At 35.6% G+C, this 16,647-nt stretch overlaps 1 protein-coding gene across 9 annotated transcripts in view; it reads left to right on the top strand.

Annotated features, from left to right (window-relative positions):
* Positions 1 to 16,647, top strand: part of Fhit (fragile histidine triad diadenosine triphosphatase) — a 1,420,772-nt gene that overhangs the window by 251,576 nt on the left and 1,152,549 nt on the right. For 2 of the 9 annotated variants that reach the window (XM_048801197.1, XM_048801201.1), the window contains exon 3: positions 8,758 to 8,790. The exons of 5 other annotated variants lie outside the window; for them this stretch is intronic. The gene's annotated coding sequence lies outside the window, so the exon portion shown is untranslated. Of the gene's footprint in view, positions 1 to 1,130; positions 1,285 to 8,757; positions 8,791 to 16,647 lie in introns of all 9 variants that reach the window. 2 more of the 9 variants (XM_048801198.1, XM_048801202.1) reach the window with 1 other exon arrangement.

Genomic DNA, 16,647 nt, shown 5'->3' with positions numbered 1-16,647 from the left:
CAGATGAGGTAGAGAGGGAAGATGGGAGGGGAGGGGAGGGGGATAGTAAGGGGATAGGAAAGGCAGCAGAATACAACAATCACTAATATGGCATTATGTAAAAATGTGAATGTGTAACTGATGTGATTCTGCAATTGTATTGGGTAAAATGGAGTTCATAACTCACTTACAATCAAAATGTATGAAAGATGATATAGTCATGAGTTTTGTAAATGATTTGAACAACCAATAAAAAAATGTCAAAAAAAAAAAAAAAAGAAACGCACCTTTGTATTTGCTTTTCTTCCACACCTTACAGGTTGTAAGATTTTATCTTAGGTTGTATTTTTTGTGAAATCTGGGCTAAGCCAACATCTAAACTTACATATAAGTGTGTGAACTAAACACACATGGAGAGTGAAAATTTGATTAAGGCAAAAAGAGTATTCAAAATTTGGTTTGCTAAGCATGTGCCTAAAGGGGAGAGAGACTTTGAAAAGAAGCTTAGATGTTCCTTCAATGGAGTTGGGGAGATTGCCCCATAAAGAATTCATTGTCTGTTTGCCAACCTAGTACTAGAGAGTTGATCTGAGATCCAGGGAACAGAGAGGGGACTCCCATGAGAGGATGGACCATGAGATGAGGGACTCAATAATGCTCATCCATTAGCTTGCTCTTAACAATATAAATAATAACAGCATAATAACCGTAGATCACAGAGGAGCCCTGATTCAAGGCAATATTCTAGGTTCTGGGAATTCAATGATAAAAACAAACAAAAAAATTCTCATGAAGGATAAAGACAGCAAACAAGTGAATAGCCAAACAAAGTAAATAATTAGTTTTTCATGGCATGCAAGTGCTCTACAGGAAATAAAGAGTTGCAATGGAGAATGACAGAGTGAAGTGGAGAGAATCCCCATGGAGATCAGTTAGTGTGGGAAGCTCATTCTACAGAGGTGATATAAGAGAGAGGAGGAGATATAACCATACACTGAGTAGAGAGGGAGAACAAGAACACTCCAAGCAGAAAGAGCAATGGATAGTAGGACTTGAGGTTGGAGAGATGTTTGAAGAAGGGGAGGCAGACCAGGCTCACTACTTCTGTAAAGCACCTACCATGAAATGACACTGTTCTTAGCCTGTAACAGGTACTGTCCCACTATACTTCTCATAACAATGCAAGGAAGTCTCCAATTTTGAATGTGAGGAAACTGAAGCCCAGGGAAGGCAAATGGCTGGCCCAAAGCTGCACAGTTCACATGGTGAGCAGAGGACCTGGAATCCTGATGCAGGTCTCTCATGGTAAGCAGTGGAGTAGGATTTCATTTCCTATCCTGCTGCCACTAGATAGTCTACTGTAGAAAAAGACTTGGGCCAGTTCTCAGGATGTCCTCTAGGCCAGGGCAAAGAGCTTAGACTTTATTCTAAGTGAAATGGGAAGGCATAAAGGGTTTTAAGCTCAGAGAGATATGATCCATTTTATGTTTTTATAAGGTCTCTCTGTAGCTATGTTCTAAATGGATTGAGAAGGCAAGAATTGACCTTAAGGGCAGGACATGGATGAGGACCACATAGGAGGTGATGGTGGTTTATCTTTAACTGACAGGATATCTGTTGAGATTGAGAGAAGGGGAGGACTAGAGGGATATTTTGTAGGTAAAATTGACAGATCTTTAAAGAGCCCTATTTCCTTGGGTGTAAGTGACCTTTATTGGGCCCAGGTCATAGAGGGAGACAGTGTTGAGGAGAAGAGCACAACTGGCATTTCTGCATGGAGCACCCCAATATGGCCTTAGTCCTGGGAGCACTGAAGATACCAGGACCACTGAAGCCTTGCATATCTTGCAACTATGGCTCCCTGGGCAAGGAAGCTCCCTTCTCCTGCAGGGTACTAGAAGCAGGGTCTATGGGTAGGCACTGTCCTTGACTGGGGTCCTCAGCAGAATGGACGAGCAGGCAACATGGAAAGGTCTGTGAGTCAGAAAACAAAAGAATAACTGAAGTCATCCGTGGTTGTGAGGTATTGATGTGGCCTCATTTGTATTTAAGTAGGTTTATGTAATATACCTATATCTACATCCATTTTGACTCTGGCCAACTGCCCAGGAGGGTTGAAATTTGAACTAAGAGGGGTCATAGAGTCAGAAAAGGTACTAGGCTACCAGTTAGCTGTAGTTTATATTGGACACATAACATAAAATTTCGGTTCTCTCTCTCATGTCATGCAGACTTCATCTTCAGGAGAGAAAAGTGTCCAGTATAAATGTTCCCGTTCTCCAGTCCTTTTCTGAGATGGACCCGATAAATGAGAGGGAGTGGTCTGAGACCTACTGGGTATACATCTCCAGGAGTTACGATTAGGCAGAGAGGCGATTTTCATTTTCTGTGATAACTTCCCACAGTAAGTAGGTGGGAGGGTGCAGTGATTGATGAGCTAAATTAGATGGAAAGTGGCTCAAATCAGATTCTAGGTGATTGCTCCTGCCTCTCGACCCACTGCACTTATTTTCTATTCTGCTCATTTAGCAAATGATCATGGTCTGTCTTGTGACATTTCGTATATTGTTGCTTCATTCTTCACCTTTTTGCATTCTTCTCTCTTCTTTCTCTGGCTACATCAGTTATTCCTTAGGGGCAAAAATGATGTTTCATTTATTTTTGTATTTTTCTTATGCTTTTTACCAAGTAAAGGCACAGTGATTCTGATTGATAGTTGCTGCTTGAGGTGAGACATTTTCTAAAGAATGTTGAATTTCTCTTGCCTTAGAAATATGAGAAATGGGGGTAAGGACCACACTCAGTATGTTTTAGCTTAAAATATGCAACTTTGGAGTGAATAAATTTGAGATAACTTTATTTAGTCAGCATAACTGAGCCACACAAATGGTCTAGTTATTTGTGATAGTAAACTTCATCACTCTTAACAGGTTATGAGGTTGAATCATTTAAAATTGCTGAATTTGAGCTACAAATATGGCAGTATCATGTTATTCAATCTAAGAAGATAGATGAGTCAATAATAATTCATGCCTCTGATTCAGTCTGAAATGGAAATGAACTAAAATGGGAGGCAGGCCCTTTTCTTTTTTGTACCAACTTGGAGGAGAGGGACCAGGGAGGCACAGATCCCGAGACAGAGGAGATGATGGCAAGGGCAGGAATCCCTGGATGATCTATGATTCTTGTCATGAGTTAGCACTTCGGTGGTTAGCTTGTCTCTCCTTTAATATCACATAAACAGAAGTCATGATGTGACCCAGAAGGGGCAAGGCATGATCCTTAGGAGTTATGTTACCCATCCTCTCCCAGTTCCCTCTGTCCTGAGAATTGTCAAAGGTAGTCATGGAGGCAGATGAAGCAACTATGCCATTATTTTTTTTTAATTATCTTTTTAGATACAATGACAGCAGAGTATATTTTAACATATTTATGCAAACAGAATATCTTATTCTAATTAGAATCTCAGTGTTGTGATTGTACTTGGTGTGGAGATTCATTGTGGTGTATTCATAGGAAAGTTGGATCAAATTTATTCCACTGTCTTTCCTATTCCTTTCCCCCTTCCTTCCTTTCCTTCCCCTTTGTATAATCTACTGAATTTCTTTTCTCCCCCTCCCCCTGTTGTATGTCAGCATCCACATATCAGAGGAAATACTTGACATTTTTTTTGAAGGGGGGTTGGCTTATTTTACTTAGCATAATAGTCTCCAGATCCATCCAGGTGCCAACAAATGTCATAAAATCATTCTTTTTTATGGCTGAGTAATATTCCATTGTGTATATGCACCACATTTTATTCATCCATTTATCTGTAGATGGTACCTAGGTTCATTCCATAGTTTAGCTATTTTGAATTGAGCTTCTATAAGTATTGATGTAGCTGTGTTACTATAGTAAGCTGATTTTAAGTCCTGTGAGTATATATTGAGGGGTTGGCTAACTGGGTCACATGGTGGTTCCATTATAAGTTTTCTGAGGAATCTTCATACTGCTTTCTAGAGTAGTTGCACCAATTTGCAGTCCCACCAACAATGTATGAGTCCTCACCAACATTTTTTATTAGTTGTACTCTTGATAATTGCCATTCTGACTGGAGTGAGATAAAATCTCAGTGTAGTTTTAATTTGCATTTCTCTAATTGCTAGAAATGTTGAACATTTTTTCATACATTTGTTGACCTTTCATATTTCTTCTTTTGTGAAGTGTTGATTCAATTCATTTGCTCATTTATTTATTGGGCTATTTTTTTTTTTTTGGTATTAAGTTTTTTGAGTTCTTTATATATGCTGGAGATTAATGCTCTATCTGAGGTGTAGGAGGTAAAAATTTTCTCGCATTTTGTAGGCTCTCTCTTCAGACTCTTGATTGTTTCTTTTTCTGTAAGAATTTGATGCTGTTTTATTTATTGATTCTTGATTTCGCTTCTTGTGTTTTAGGGGTCTCAGTGAGGAATTCAGTTCCTAAGCTGACATGATGGAGATTTTGGTCAACTTTTTCTTCTAGTGGGTGTATGGTTTCTGGTTTAATGCCCGAGTCTTCGATCCACTTTGAGTTGAGTTTTGTGCCTGATGAGAGATAGGGGTTAAATTTCATTCTGCTACCTATGAATTTCCAGTTTTCCTAGCACCATTTGTTGAAGAGGCCATCTTTTCTCCAATGTATGTTTGTGGTGCCTTTGTCTCGTTTGAAATAGCTATATTTATGTGGGTTTCTCTAGGTCTTCTATTCTGTTCCATTGTTTTTCATGTCTGTTTTGGGGCCAATTGTATGTTATTTTTGTTACTGTAGTAGTATTACTTAAGTCTAATTTTATAGTTGTATAATTTAAAATTTGAAGCTTCCTGTTTCATTTTGCTTGCTAAGGATTTCTTTGGTTATTCTTGGCCTCTCATTTTTCCAAATGAATTTCAGGATTCCTTTTTCTATTTCTATGAAGACAATTTTTGAAATTTTAATAGAAATTGCATTAAATTTGTATAGCTCTTTTAGTATCATGTTATGCCACCATTTCATGTTTTTTTCCCATTTATTTTGTATTTTTGTTAGTTGGTTTGTTTCTATTATACTCAATAAAAGAGCCCCACCTACTTTTTTCCTTAGTAAGCCCTGGAAAGTCAAGTACTTGGGTCTGTCTACTGAAGTGGGAGGATTGGGGAAGATTTGCATTAGCAGTTTTTTGGTTTATTCCTCTGGTTAGCTTAGAGTTTATATTCTAGATTCCCCTAGAGGAACTCAGATTCACCAGCAGGCAACATGGGCAGGTGGGGTTACTTTTTGGCCTTATTTGTAGGGCAAGCAAAGGGGAGGCTGACTTAAGTTGGAGAAAATAGACTGGAAGAAGCAACTTGAGAACAAGGAGAGTTTGTCATTGGAAATAGCCAGAGACGCGAAAAAGAGCAAGTGTAGGAGCTGAATTAATTAGGAGAAAGGAAGATTCCCATGTATTATTTCCATTAGATAGAACAAGAAATATTTTTAAAAGCCTGGATTCTGTCATTATTAAAAGCATGATCAGAGACAGGCTTTCTGGAATCAGAATACTGGAAATGGAGAAAGATGTTTGGCATAATGTGTTTAGAACTGTATACAACCCACAGCTGTGGATCTAAGAAAAATCCAGAGTCTTACTCTGAATAAAAATAAATGTATATTCATTGTAGCACTCTACATCCCTTTTTATTACCTATGGATGGAATTGGTGTGCTTTAGACTCTTCATTCATTCATTCCATAAATGAATCTACCATGTTGTGCACATGATCTCATTTGTTTCTTCTAACAGCGTTCAGAGTCAGGAAAATGCTTGCCTTGTTTGTAGGTGGAGAACATGAACCCCCAGGGGGGTTAAAAAAAAGTCATCTACAGTCACACAGACTGTAAATAAGTGGCAGAGTTCAGATTCCTACTCAAATCTTTCTGATTCTAGAGCCAGTGCTTTTTTTTTTTTTTTGACTATGTCATGGTTTGTTTCTCTGTCCTAGAGGCAACTTTCAAAAGACAGCAAGTGAGATACCTGTAAAGAAAAAGGCCAGCGTAGGCTGCCACCTCAGACCTAAGAAGTAGCAATGGGCCCTTACAGAGGATGCCAGTTTGGGTTTCCCTAAGAACAGAAATGCAGGATTTGAGTTGGCATTTTTAACAAGAGCCCTGGATGGTGCAGAATATGAGGCCTCATTTCATAATCAGAATCAACATTTCAACCAGACTCTGGGTGATTTGTAACCATGTTAAAGTTCAAAAAACACTGCCCTAACTGTGCCACGGTTTCTTCTACTTCCTCCATTTGGGGTCTTATAAGATGCTGGCTTAAGGAAGGCACATGACTGATTATTGCCCAGGTGCTAACTAACATCTACAAACACCAGGTGCCATTTCCCCCTCTCTCTTCGTTTACCACCCCCTTGTCTTTCTAGTCTTTTTCTCTTGCCCATATAGCAGTGAAGTAAGGGAAGGACGAGCGAGAGAACAAAAAATGAAGGAATAGGAATTTCTAACAAGCATCACGAGCCAGTGTCATGCCTCCTTCCAAAATTGTGCTAAGCAGCGTGGCCAACCCTGTCTCCCTTAAAAAGAGGATGCCGGCAGTCCCAACTATTCACTACACCCTTTTGAAATTATTAAGGCACCTTCACATATTTTGGAAGCTAGGCATAGTTGCTTGCTCATTCAATCTAGACAACAGTTCTATAGGTTTTATGTCTATATCACACACCCCTATGCACTCAAGCGTCTTCTTAAGGGTGGCTGAGCATAAGTGTGATGAATTTCTACCTTTAAGTACAAATTTGAGAAAAACACCATTGATAGAGCCACAGGGTTTAGAGTGGCCCATTTGGGTCAGAATGCTGAACCTGCCATGTTGAAATGGGCATTGCTTTTCACCTCACAGATTTACCCTGATCTTTGAAGATCATGCCATTTGTTTTGTACTTTGAGCAACAATAAAAATGGGCTTGCACTATTTTGTACCCCTGCCACCTGCCATCCCGTGTCTGATTATGAATGATCTGTAAAGCAGAAAGAAAGAAGACAAAAAATTTCATAAACTGTGCCAACCCTGTGGTCTCAACAGTAATTTAGCAAATGTGACATGGGAGTCAACAGGAAACCCATACACCCATCATCAGACTGTCATGTTGATGGTGAACAACATGTCCAATTTATTCCCTGCCGGGCTTATTTTCAAACATGCCAACATGTAAATTCTTAGGCAGAAATTAATAAAGGAAAACCTTTAAATAGAAGCACAGGTTACATCTTAAAAATGGAGCAAAGGCATTTGGAACTGGAATTTTCAGTTAATTGCAGGTCTGGTAAGGAAATATTCATTCTTCATATCTGCCTCCAGGGTAAAAGAAAATATCAGAAAGGGGAGAAATCATGAGACTTGAGCTTTAGGAAAATCTGGGGACCCAAATGATGTTATGTATGTATGTAGGTATGGAATGAGGCATATTTGTTTTGCATGTCATATTTTTCATTCATCAAATCATTGTCCTCCTCTAGAACTCATTAAGGAAACTCCTCCCTCCCACAGAAAGGATAATCAAATGGCATTTAATACCACAAGGTAAAACAGAACAGATAGTGGGATCTTTGTTATATTAGAATATTATATCATGGTATTATTTCACTGACTTTTTAAGAGACATATAGTTAAAATAATTAAAAGATAATATCTTTGGATCCAGATTTGAGGTGGTGAGTTTGCTTTGGGTTGCTTCAAAATATGTTTAGAGAAACATACTTTGAATGAGGCATCTCACTTCAAATGCCTTATGGAGATATTTGGTCAAGTTAATGAACAGTCTAAGAACTTGCACTGTGTATCTAGAGTTGATTTCATTTCATTTCAGGAAGTCTTAATCTGAAATTAGTGATAACAATGATTTGCATATATCTTTCAATCTAAAACATATGTGTTAGAGTTAGGCCGAATTGTATGCTTTGCATCAAGTTGTGAGCTATTAGAAAGTTGTGAGTTTGTGAAAACAATTTAGGGATTTGTGAGCATCATTTATTTTTAGTGAAATTCAATAGAAGAGAAAATATGAGTTCATTTAATAGGGTAGGGGCTTGTATTTTTATGTAAATGGTCATGTTACAGATAAGAAAGATGTATAAATACTTTTGTGCAGTAGGGTCATATATTTTTAAAAAGTGTGAAAATTACTACCTTGATGAATTTTGGCATGGTCACAATGTGGTCTGAACCATGATTGGCACACTGAAAATTCTACTTTAAATAATCAACAACCTTGTCATTTTTCTTTTAACTTCTCATTTACTTTGGGGTTTTGAAATGGCTATATTTCTCTTTTTGAAATGACTATATTTCTCTTGAAATCTGTTCCTCCTGGAGACAGTGATTAGTTGTGAATGAGGGATATAAAGCCACACTTCAAAGTTCAGCATATATCGGCAGGGCATATTTTAAGGGAAGGGAGTATTTCGCATATATTTTAAAATTAATAATTCTGTCATGTGCCTGCCTCATGGCTTTTCAGTTACCATGACTCACCTTAATTTCACCTTAATACCACTGTTTGACATTAGATGCCTCTCCAGAGAGGAAGAAAATCGTTCAGAAATTAGGTGTATAAAGGTTATTAAACTAATATTTAAAATTCTGGTCCTGCACATTTTACTTTACTTCTAATTAAATGCCATCAGTAGAAATGTATGATCCTCAGTATGTTCACATGCCTGAGTCTGTATCTACTTGAAGGACAAAAATGCTGAGGAATTCTTATTTTATTTGCATCCTTTCTCCTAGGAATACTACTTGTAGCTACCATCAGCAACTATTGTAACTAAGCCAAAGCTGAAGACTGAATTTGAAAGCATAAAACATGTAAAGATTTCCTTCTTCCTTAGAACATTTTATACCTTGTTCCATACCCAAATAACTAAGCATCTATAAGTATATGGTTAAAATGCCAATAATTAGCTTACTTTGGAACTGTAAGAATAGAACCATTAGTTGATATTCTTGATAAATTTCTGGTCTTATTCCTTGAGCATCATGTTAAGGGAGGTGGGAAAGTAAAACATCATCAGTAGACTGGAATAAACTTTTTCATCTATATAAGAAGTATTCCTAACACCATTGCATTTTTCTATCAGTAGCTAGACTTTTGTTTGTAAACCCCAGTGTTGATCTTTCTTCTTGACAGGCTTGGTTGTTACATATTTTTTGTTATAGTGAAGACTTTTGGTTGCAGTTCTGAAACCTAGTCTTACTAAACTGCCTTTAGAAATAAAGGACATTTATTGACTCCTGGAACCGAAAAGTTTTAGTTAGGACCTCTTTGTTGGTGATCACCATATTGAACCTTCTATCATTTGATCAAACCAGTAGTGTTTCTTTTTCTAATAGTTTAATAAAATCCAACTATGGAGTCTCATTGGGATAACTGGGATTACATGCTCATTACTGAACCAGTAATTGTGGCCAATGGGATGGAACAGTGATTGGCCAGACTGGATCACATTCCTATATCTGTCTTCCAAAGTTAGAAGGAAGAGCACACTCTCCAAAGGGGGCTGGGGGGAGGGGGTGTCAGGAATCAGTGGCCATTATGTATGTAAAGTTTTCTTTATGTAGATACTGAGCAAGTAAGATTAGATGATGCTACTTTGGAAATTCTATTTTGACTTTTTAAAACACTTTGATGTCTTTAATTTTAAAAAAAGTTAAATGATCTCTGTCTGCCCCACATTTAATATGTATCAAGCTAGGCATACATATTTCTTTTAATTTTTCTGAGCGTGTGAATTGTGTGCAAGATTTTGAGCAAGTATCTGTAATATTTTATTAAATGATTTTTCCTCACTCTGGGTAATAAACAGGTGATTTGACTTAGCAGAGTACAGGTGCTATTTTTAATACTTAGTGCTCTCTGGAGGGCTTCCAAATAATAATAGCATCTTTAAAAGCTTTGGATTCCCCCAAGGAGCAATAAAATTGTGCTGAGTATTGTCTGTGATAAATAACACATCTCCTTTCTCTTCCATATTCTTACTTGAGAAAGCTCCAGATTTCCTGACATTATCTGAGGGTTGACTGCCTAGTGAAGGTCAATACTTCTTTGTTCCATTACTATATGTTACTTTGTGATCATATTGAGACAATGATAATATGACTTGCTTTTAATAACATTAAAAAATCATGGACAATAAAAGCATGAATATATGGAACAAGGAACACACCTGGAAATTTTATTTTCTAAAATTGAAATAGCTTAAATACTTAGTTTTTTCCTCATCAGTGGAGTTCAAGGCTACCAAGAGAACCAGAACTTGAAGAACCAAGATCCCAGAGAAAATGGAGCCACAGAGAACTGTGTTCAGCTTCTTATGTTTACCTGAGGACTTGTTTCATACCCCCCAAGAAGGAACAACAATATAAAGTTCAAAACTTCTAATAACATAATAAAAATACAAAGCAGAGATCATGGCAGCGTCTTACAAAGTTCAGGCCTTCTAAGGATGTAGGAAACTGATAAATACTCAGTGTTCTTAATTGGGTCCCTGAAAAGCTAGATCCTATGATTAGGATAGTCTGGAACTATACCAGCCTTAGTATGATGAAGATGACCTTCTGCACTCTCTATGCCTGCCAGAAGAAGATCAAACATCTTTGGAAGAAGATAACATAATTAAAAACTTGTACAGTTTCCATAAATATTGAACTTGTCATTTTCTACAAAGTAGTAGACATGCCAGGAAACAAGAAGAAATGATCAAATTACCAAAAACAGAGAAAAACTGCGCAAAGTAATAAATCCAGAAGTGATTCAAATGTTGGAGTTTTAAGCCATAGATTTTCAAACAACTGATTAATAAGTTCAAGAACACATAGAGAATTTCAGCACAGATCTAGAAATCATCAAATGAATCAGATGAACAACTTAAAATTATAGTAAACGAAATTAAGAACTCAATAGATGGGGTTAGCCGCAGGTTAGACGTATCAGAAGAAAGGAATAGTGGCACATAAGATTGTTTGGTAGAAAATACTTAGATTGAAGCACAGATCAGGAAAAGCCAAACAAAATGAGATAAAAATAAATACAATTTCATAAGAGACTTATGGGATAATCTAAAGGACTGGGTAATAAAGACCGGGAAAGAGATTAGAGAGAAAATGGGTCAGAGACAATATTTGAAGAGATACTGGCCAAGAATTTTTCAAAATTAGTGAATGATATTCAGCCACAGATTCAAGAAATTGTATAAGCAAAGAAAATCAAATAAAACATGGAGGCATATTATAGTAAAATTTCTTAAAAATCAAAGACAAATGAAAGAATCTTAAAAACATCCAAAGGAAAAAAAGACACATTTTCAACTGAATACCAATTGGACTTCATCTTATTTTTAAATAGAAACAATGGAAGCTAGAAAACAATTAAATGACAAAGAGTACCAATATAATAATTACCAATCTTGAATTTTGTACCCAGTGAACATATATTTCAAAAAAGATATTTTTATAATAATTAAAACTAAGAGAATTAAATACTAGCGTGTCTACACTGAATCTATTAAAGGGAGCTCCTCAGTCAGAGTGAAATGGTTTCATATGGAATCATGGCAATGCAGGAAGTCATTAAGAGAACCAAAAAAGGATAAGTATATGTGAGTATAAATAAATATAGAGAATTCAAAACAATCAAAGTAATGTGTAATGGAGTTTTATTTCCTGTCAAACAATTCAAGATGGAACAATTTTAGCATCCATTGGGATAGTAACTGAGGTGAATTAAAACATACCAAATATTTTACATTCACTAGTTCATCATGATGATAATAATATATTAGTTATCATGGGGAAGACGTTAGTAAACCAATTTATTATTTCAGAAAATGTACATATCAAGCATGTATCCTGCATTTCTTTTACCATGAAGTAAACAGGCTTTTCTCCTGAAAATATTATTCTAGCTAATAAACAAAAAAATCATAATATCATTTTTTAAAACAAGAACCTAATCAATAGATTCAGGATTGAACATTAATGGCTGTAAATACTACAACAATAAAGCCAGAAATGGTATACCTCCTGAGGAAGAAACACACATACGCTAGTCATGAGGTAGCCCTTCCAAATATATGCTACAAATTTAACAAAATGAATGGATATAAATTTGGTTAAGCTTGGGGACTGGTGTTGTGGCTTAGCAGTGGAGCATTTGCCTCGTATGTATGAGACTCTGGGTTCAATCCTCAGCACCACCTAAAACTAAGTGAATAAAATAAAGGTATTGTGTTCAACTACAACTAAAACCTAAATATTAAAAAAAAATTGGTTAAGCTTCTATATTTAACTACTAACAAGAAGAAATTACAGATAGGGAGAATCTTATTTAATACAATACTATGGAAAAATATTGATAGTGGAAAAGTTTAGTTCCAATAAGCCACTTTCTTTAATGAAATAGCAAAGGGGAAAAAGATTGAGGGTAACTGATAAGTTAAATAGAGTAAATGCACCTTAAAAGACACACAGTAATCAATCACAATGGGCAGAACTTATTTGGATCTTGATTCATAAATATATGTAAAAGGTATTGTGACATTTGAGATATTTAAAATTTTGACACTGAGTATTTAGTGGTATACTGACATTGTTATTTTTGTATGTTTGATGATGATCTTACGGGCATATGTTTTTAAATGCCTACTTGTCTTTTAAAAATGTGTACTGAAATAGTTCAAAGAAATAAGATATGTTATTTGGGGTTTGTTTTAAAATACTGTGACTGAAGGAAAAGTAGATGGTGTAGAAATGGAACAAAATTGTCCATGAGCTAATGATCATGGAGGCTTTGTTTCATTATTAAGTCTAAGTTTTTATACTTTGGAAATTCTCCACAACAATAAGCTTGAAAACTAAATACATATAATATTACAATAAAAGGCATCAGTAATACATAAAATGTGAGTGAGGTAAACAAAGTTAAAGTAATATTGTATTGTTATCCAGATAGGGTAAAATAGTTAATTATAATAGATTCTAATAAGTCACGAGAACATATTTTATTTTCTATGAGAAACAGTTCAAGAATATTTAACTAATGAGCTGACAGAGGGAGAAAATGAAACAGTTAAGATGTATTTGATTAATTAAAGATAAATGTATTATTGGGGAACAAAGAACTGAGGGACAAAGAACATATTGAGATGGTAACTTGAACACAAATATAAGAGTAATTATATTAACATGAAATGACTAAGTGCTTCAGTTTCAAATCAAAGATTATCAGATTAGATTATAAAAATGATATCATCATAAGTCAAAATATGAAGTAAATCTAAATGTAAAAACATATAAAGATTAAAAATAAATTATATAAAGAAGAAATACCATACAAAAAATAGCCAAAAGAAACAAATATAGCTATATGTATGCATGTAAATTGCCTAGTCTTAAAATAAAAAGTAAATACAGCAGGAAAGAAGACATGTACTTAGTCTTCAGCCTTAGAATTTTAGCATGTCCCTTCTAGTAATTAATAGAACATGAAGACAAAGTCAGTAAACATGTAGAAGTCTCAAATACTACATTTAATAAACTCAATCTAATTTGTAATATATAGGACCTTACACTTTCCAACTGACGAATATACATTTTTATGTTTAGCAAATGGACCATATGTCTAGACATAACTACTTCTTGATAAGTTTTGAAAGTTTAAAACTATACAGTCTGTTTTCTCATCAGAGTAGTATTAAGGTTTAAATCAGTAACAAAGTTATGAGATTTTTCCAATATTTAGAAGCTAAGTAATTCTGTAACCCTCACATTTTCAGAAAATCATAAGAATTAAAATTAGAAGTGACTGATAATGACAATGAAACATATTAAACCTTGAGGTTGTAGCTAAAGCAGTACTTACAGAGAAATGTATAAATTTAAATACTTAGAAAAGAAGAAAATCTAAAAAACATTTATTTATTTACTTACTTACTTACCTACTTATTTATTTTAATTCATTATACATGGCAGCAGAATGATTTCAATTTATAGTACACATATAGATTACAAATTTTCATGTCTTTGGTTGTACACAAAGTAGAGTCACACCATTTATATCTTGATACATTTACTTAGGGTAATGATGTCCATCTCATTCCTCCATCTTGCCTACCCCTATCCCTCTCTCCTCCCCTCCCTCCCCTTTGTCCTATCTAAAGTTCCCCCATTCCTCTCATGTTCTCCCTACCCTCATTATGGATCAGCATCCACATATCATAGAAAATATTCAGCATTCGGTTTTTTGGGATTGGCTTACTTCACTTAGCATGATATTCTCCAAATCCATCCATTTACCTGCAAATGCCATGATTTTATTCTCTTTTATTGCTGAGTGATATTCCATTGTGTATATATATTGCAATTTCTTTATCCATTCATCTACTGAAGGGCATCTAGGTTGGTTCCACAGTTTAGCTATTGTGAATTGTGCTGCTATAAACATTGATGTGACTGTGTCACTGTACTATGCTGTTTTTAAGTCCTTTGAGTATAAACCAAAGAGTGGAATAGCTGGGTCAAATGGTGGTTCCATTCCAAGTTTTCCAAGGAATCTTCATATTGCTTTCCATATTGGTGACACCAATTTGCAGTCTCACCAGCAATGTATGAGTGGGCCTTTTCCCCCACATCCTCACCAACACTTATTGTTGTTTGTATTCTTTTTATTTATTTATTTATTTATTTATTTATTTATTTTATTTCTCGGCGGACACAACATCTTTGTATGTGGTGCTGAGGATCAAACCCGGGCCGCACGCATGCCAGGCGAGCGCGCTACCGCTTGAGCCACATCCCCAGCCCTGTTGTTTGTATTCTTAAGAGCTGCTATTCTGACTGGAGTGAGATAAAATCTTAGAGTGGCCAACTCTAGCATTTCTAATTGCTAGAGGTGTTGAATATTTTTTTGCATATTTGTTAATTGATTGTATATCATCTTTTAAGAAGTGTCTGTTCAGTTCCGTGGCCCATTTATTGATTGGGTTATTTGGGGTTTTTTTTTTTTTGGTGTTAATATTTTTGAGTTCTTTATATATACTAGAGGTTAGTGCTCTATCTGATGTGCATATGGTAAAAATTTGCTCCCATTCTGTAGGCTCTCTCATCACCTCACTGATTATTTCTTTTGCTGAAAAGAAGCTTTTCAGTTTGAATCTGTCCCATTTATTGATTCTTGATTTTATTTCTTTTGCTGTCGGAGTCTTGTTATGGAAGTTGGGGCCTAATCTGACGTGATTAAGATTTGACATCCCTTCATGTTCAAAACACTAGAAAAACTAAGGATAACAAGAATATATTTCAACATTATAAAAGCTAACTAAGCCCAAGGCCAACATGATTCTAAATGGAGAAAAACTGAAAGTATTCCCTCTAAAAATGGGAACAAGACAGAGATACCCTCTTTCACTTCTATTTAACATAGTTCTTGAAAATCTAGCTAGAGCAATTAGATGAAAGAAATTGAAGGGATACAGATAAGAAAAGAAGAACTCAAACTATCACAATTTGCTGATAACATGATTCTATACCTAGAGGATCCAAAAAATTCCACTTCTAGAACTCCTAATTGAATTCAGCAAAGTAATAGGATATAAAATCAACACCCATAAATCAAAGGTATTTCTGTATATCAGTGGCATATCTTCTGAAAGAGAAACTAGGAAAACTACTCCATTTACAATAGACTCAAATACAATAAAATACTTGGGAATCAACTTAATGAAAGAGGTGAAAAGCCTCTACAATGAAAACTACAGAGTGCTAAAGAAAGAAATTCAAGAAGATCTTAGAAGATGGAAAGATCACTATACCAGACCTTAAACTGTACTATAGAGCAATAGTGACAAAAACCGAATGGTATTGGCACCAAAATAGATTTGTAGACCAATGGTACAGAATAGAGGACACAGAGACAAACCCACATCAGTGATTTAAACATCAGCACCAATAGATGTGAAACAAATTTAAGGAAAGTTGTTGAAATAGAATATAAATACTAAAAAAAGTCACTGAAATAGATAATAAATGATAAAAGCAATAAAGCCTGAAGCTGGTTCTTGTAAAACTCTAATAAAATTGACTACCCTCTGGTGGGAATAGTTAAGAAAAATAAGGCACATATTGCAAGCTTTGGAGATGAAAAATTTATATCACACACACAAAGTTCAGAAAGGATATTACCATGATTTTATGCTAATAAACTTCAAAATTTAAATGAAATCATTAAATAAAATTTCTTGATATAATACATGTTATGAATTGATGATGTATACACTAAAAAGATTATCTTTGTAATTATATATCTTCCCACAAAGTAAACACAAGACAAGTATACTAGCAAATTCTTTTTCAGCATTTAAGGAAGAAACAAGAGATGGCGGCGAGGGGAGTGCATTGCCCCCGTGTGCTGCTTCACTGTGTGGGAGTATGACAAGTCAGGACGGCTAAAGGATATCTTGTTAGGAATTTCCAGCAATAGTGGGGTGCTCCGGAACCTGGAGGAAGGATTTCCATCGCACGAGGATCGGCTACGGGGACTCAAACGCGAGAGGTTTGTCGCACGGAGGGTAACACTGCTTATTCAGCAAATCGCCCCGCGGCTAGAGTCTGCAGCGCGTGCTGGGA

Source organism: Marmota marmota, unplaced genomic scaffold, assembly GCF_001458135.2.
Source record: "Marmota marmota marmota unplaced genomic scaffold, marMar, whole genome shotgun sequence".
Lineage (NCBI taxonomy): Eukaryota > Metazoa > Chordata > Mammalia > Rodentia > Sciuridae > Marmota > Marmota marmota.
Note: the sequence above shows the minus strand (reverse complement) of the source record. Positions and strands in the feature narration are given on the sequence as shown.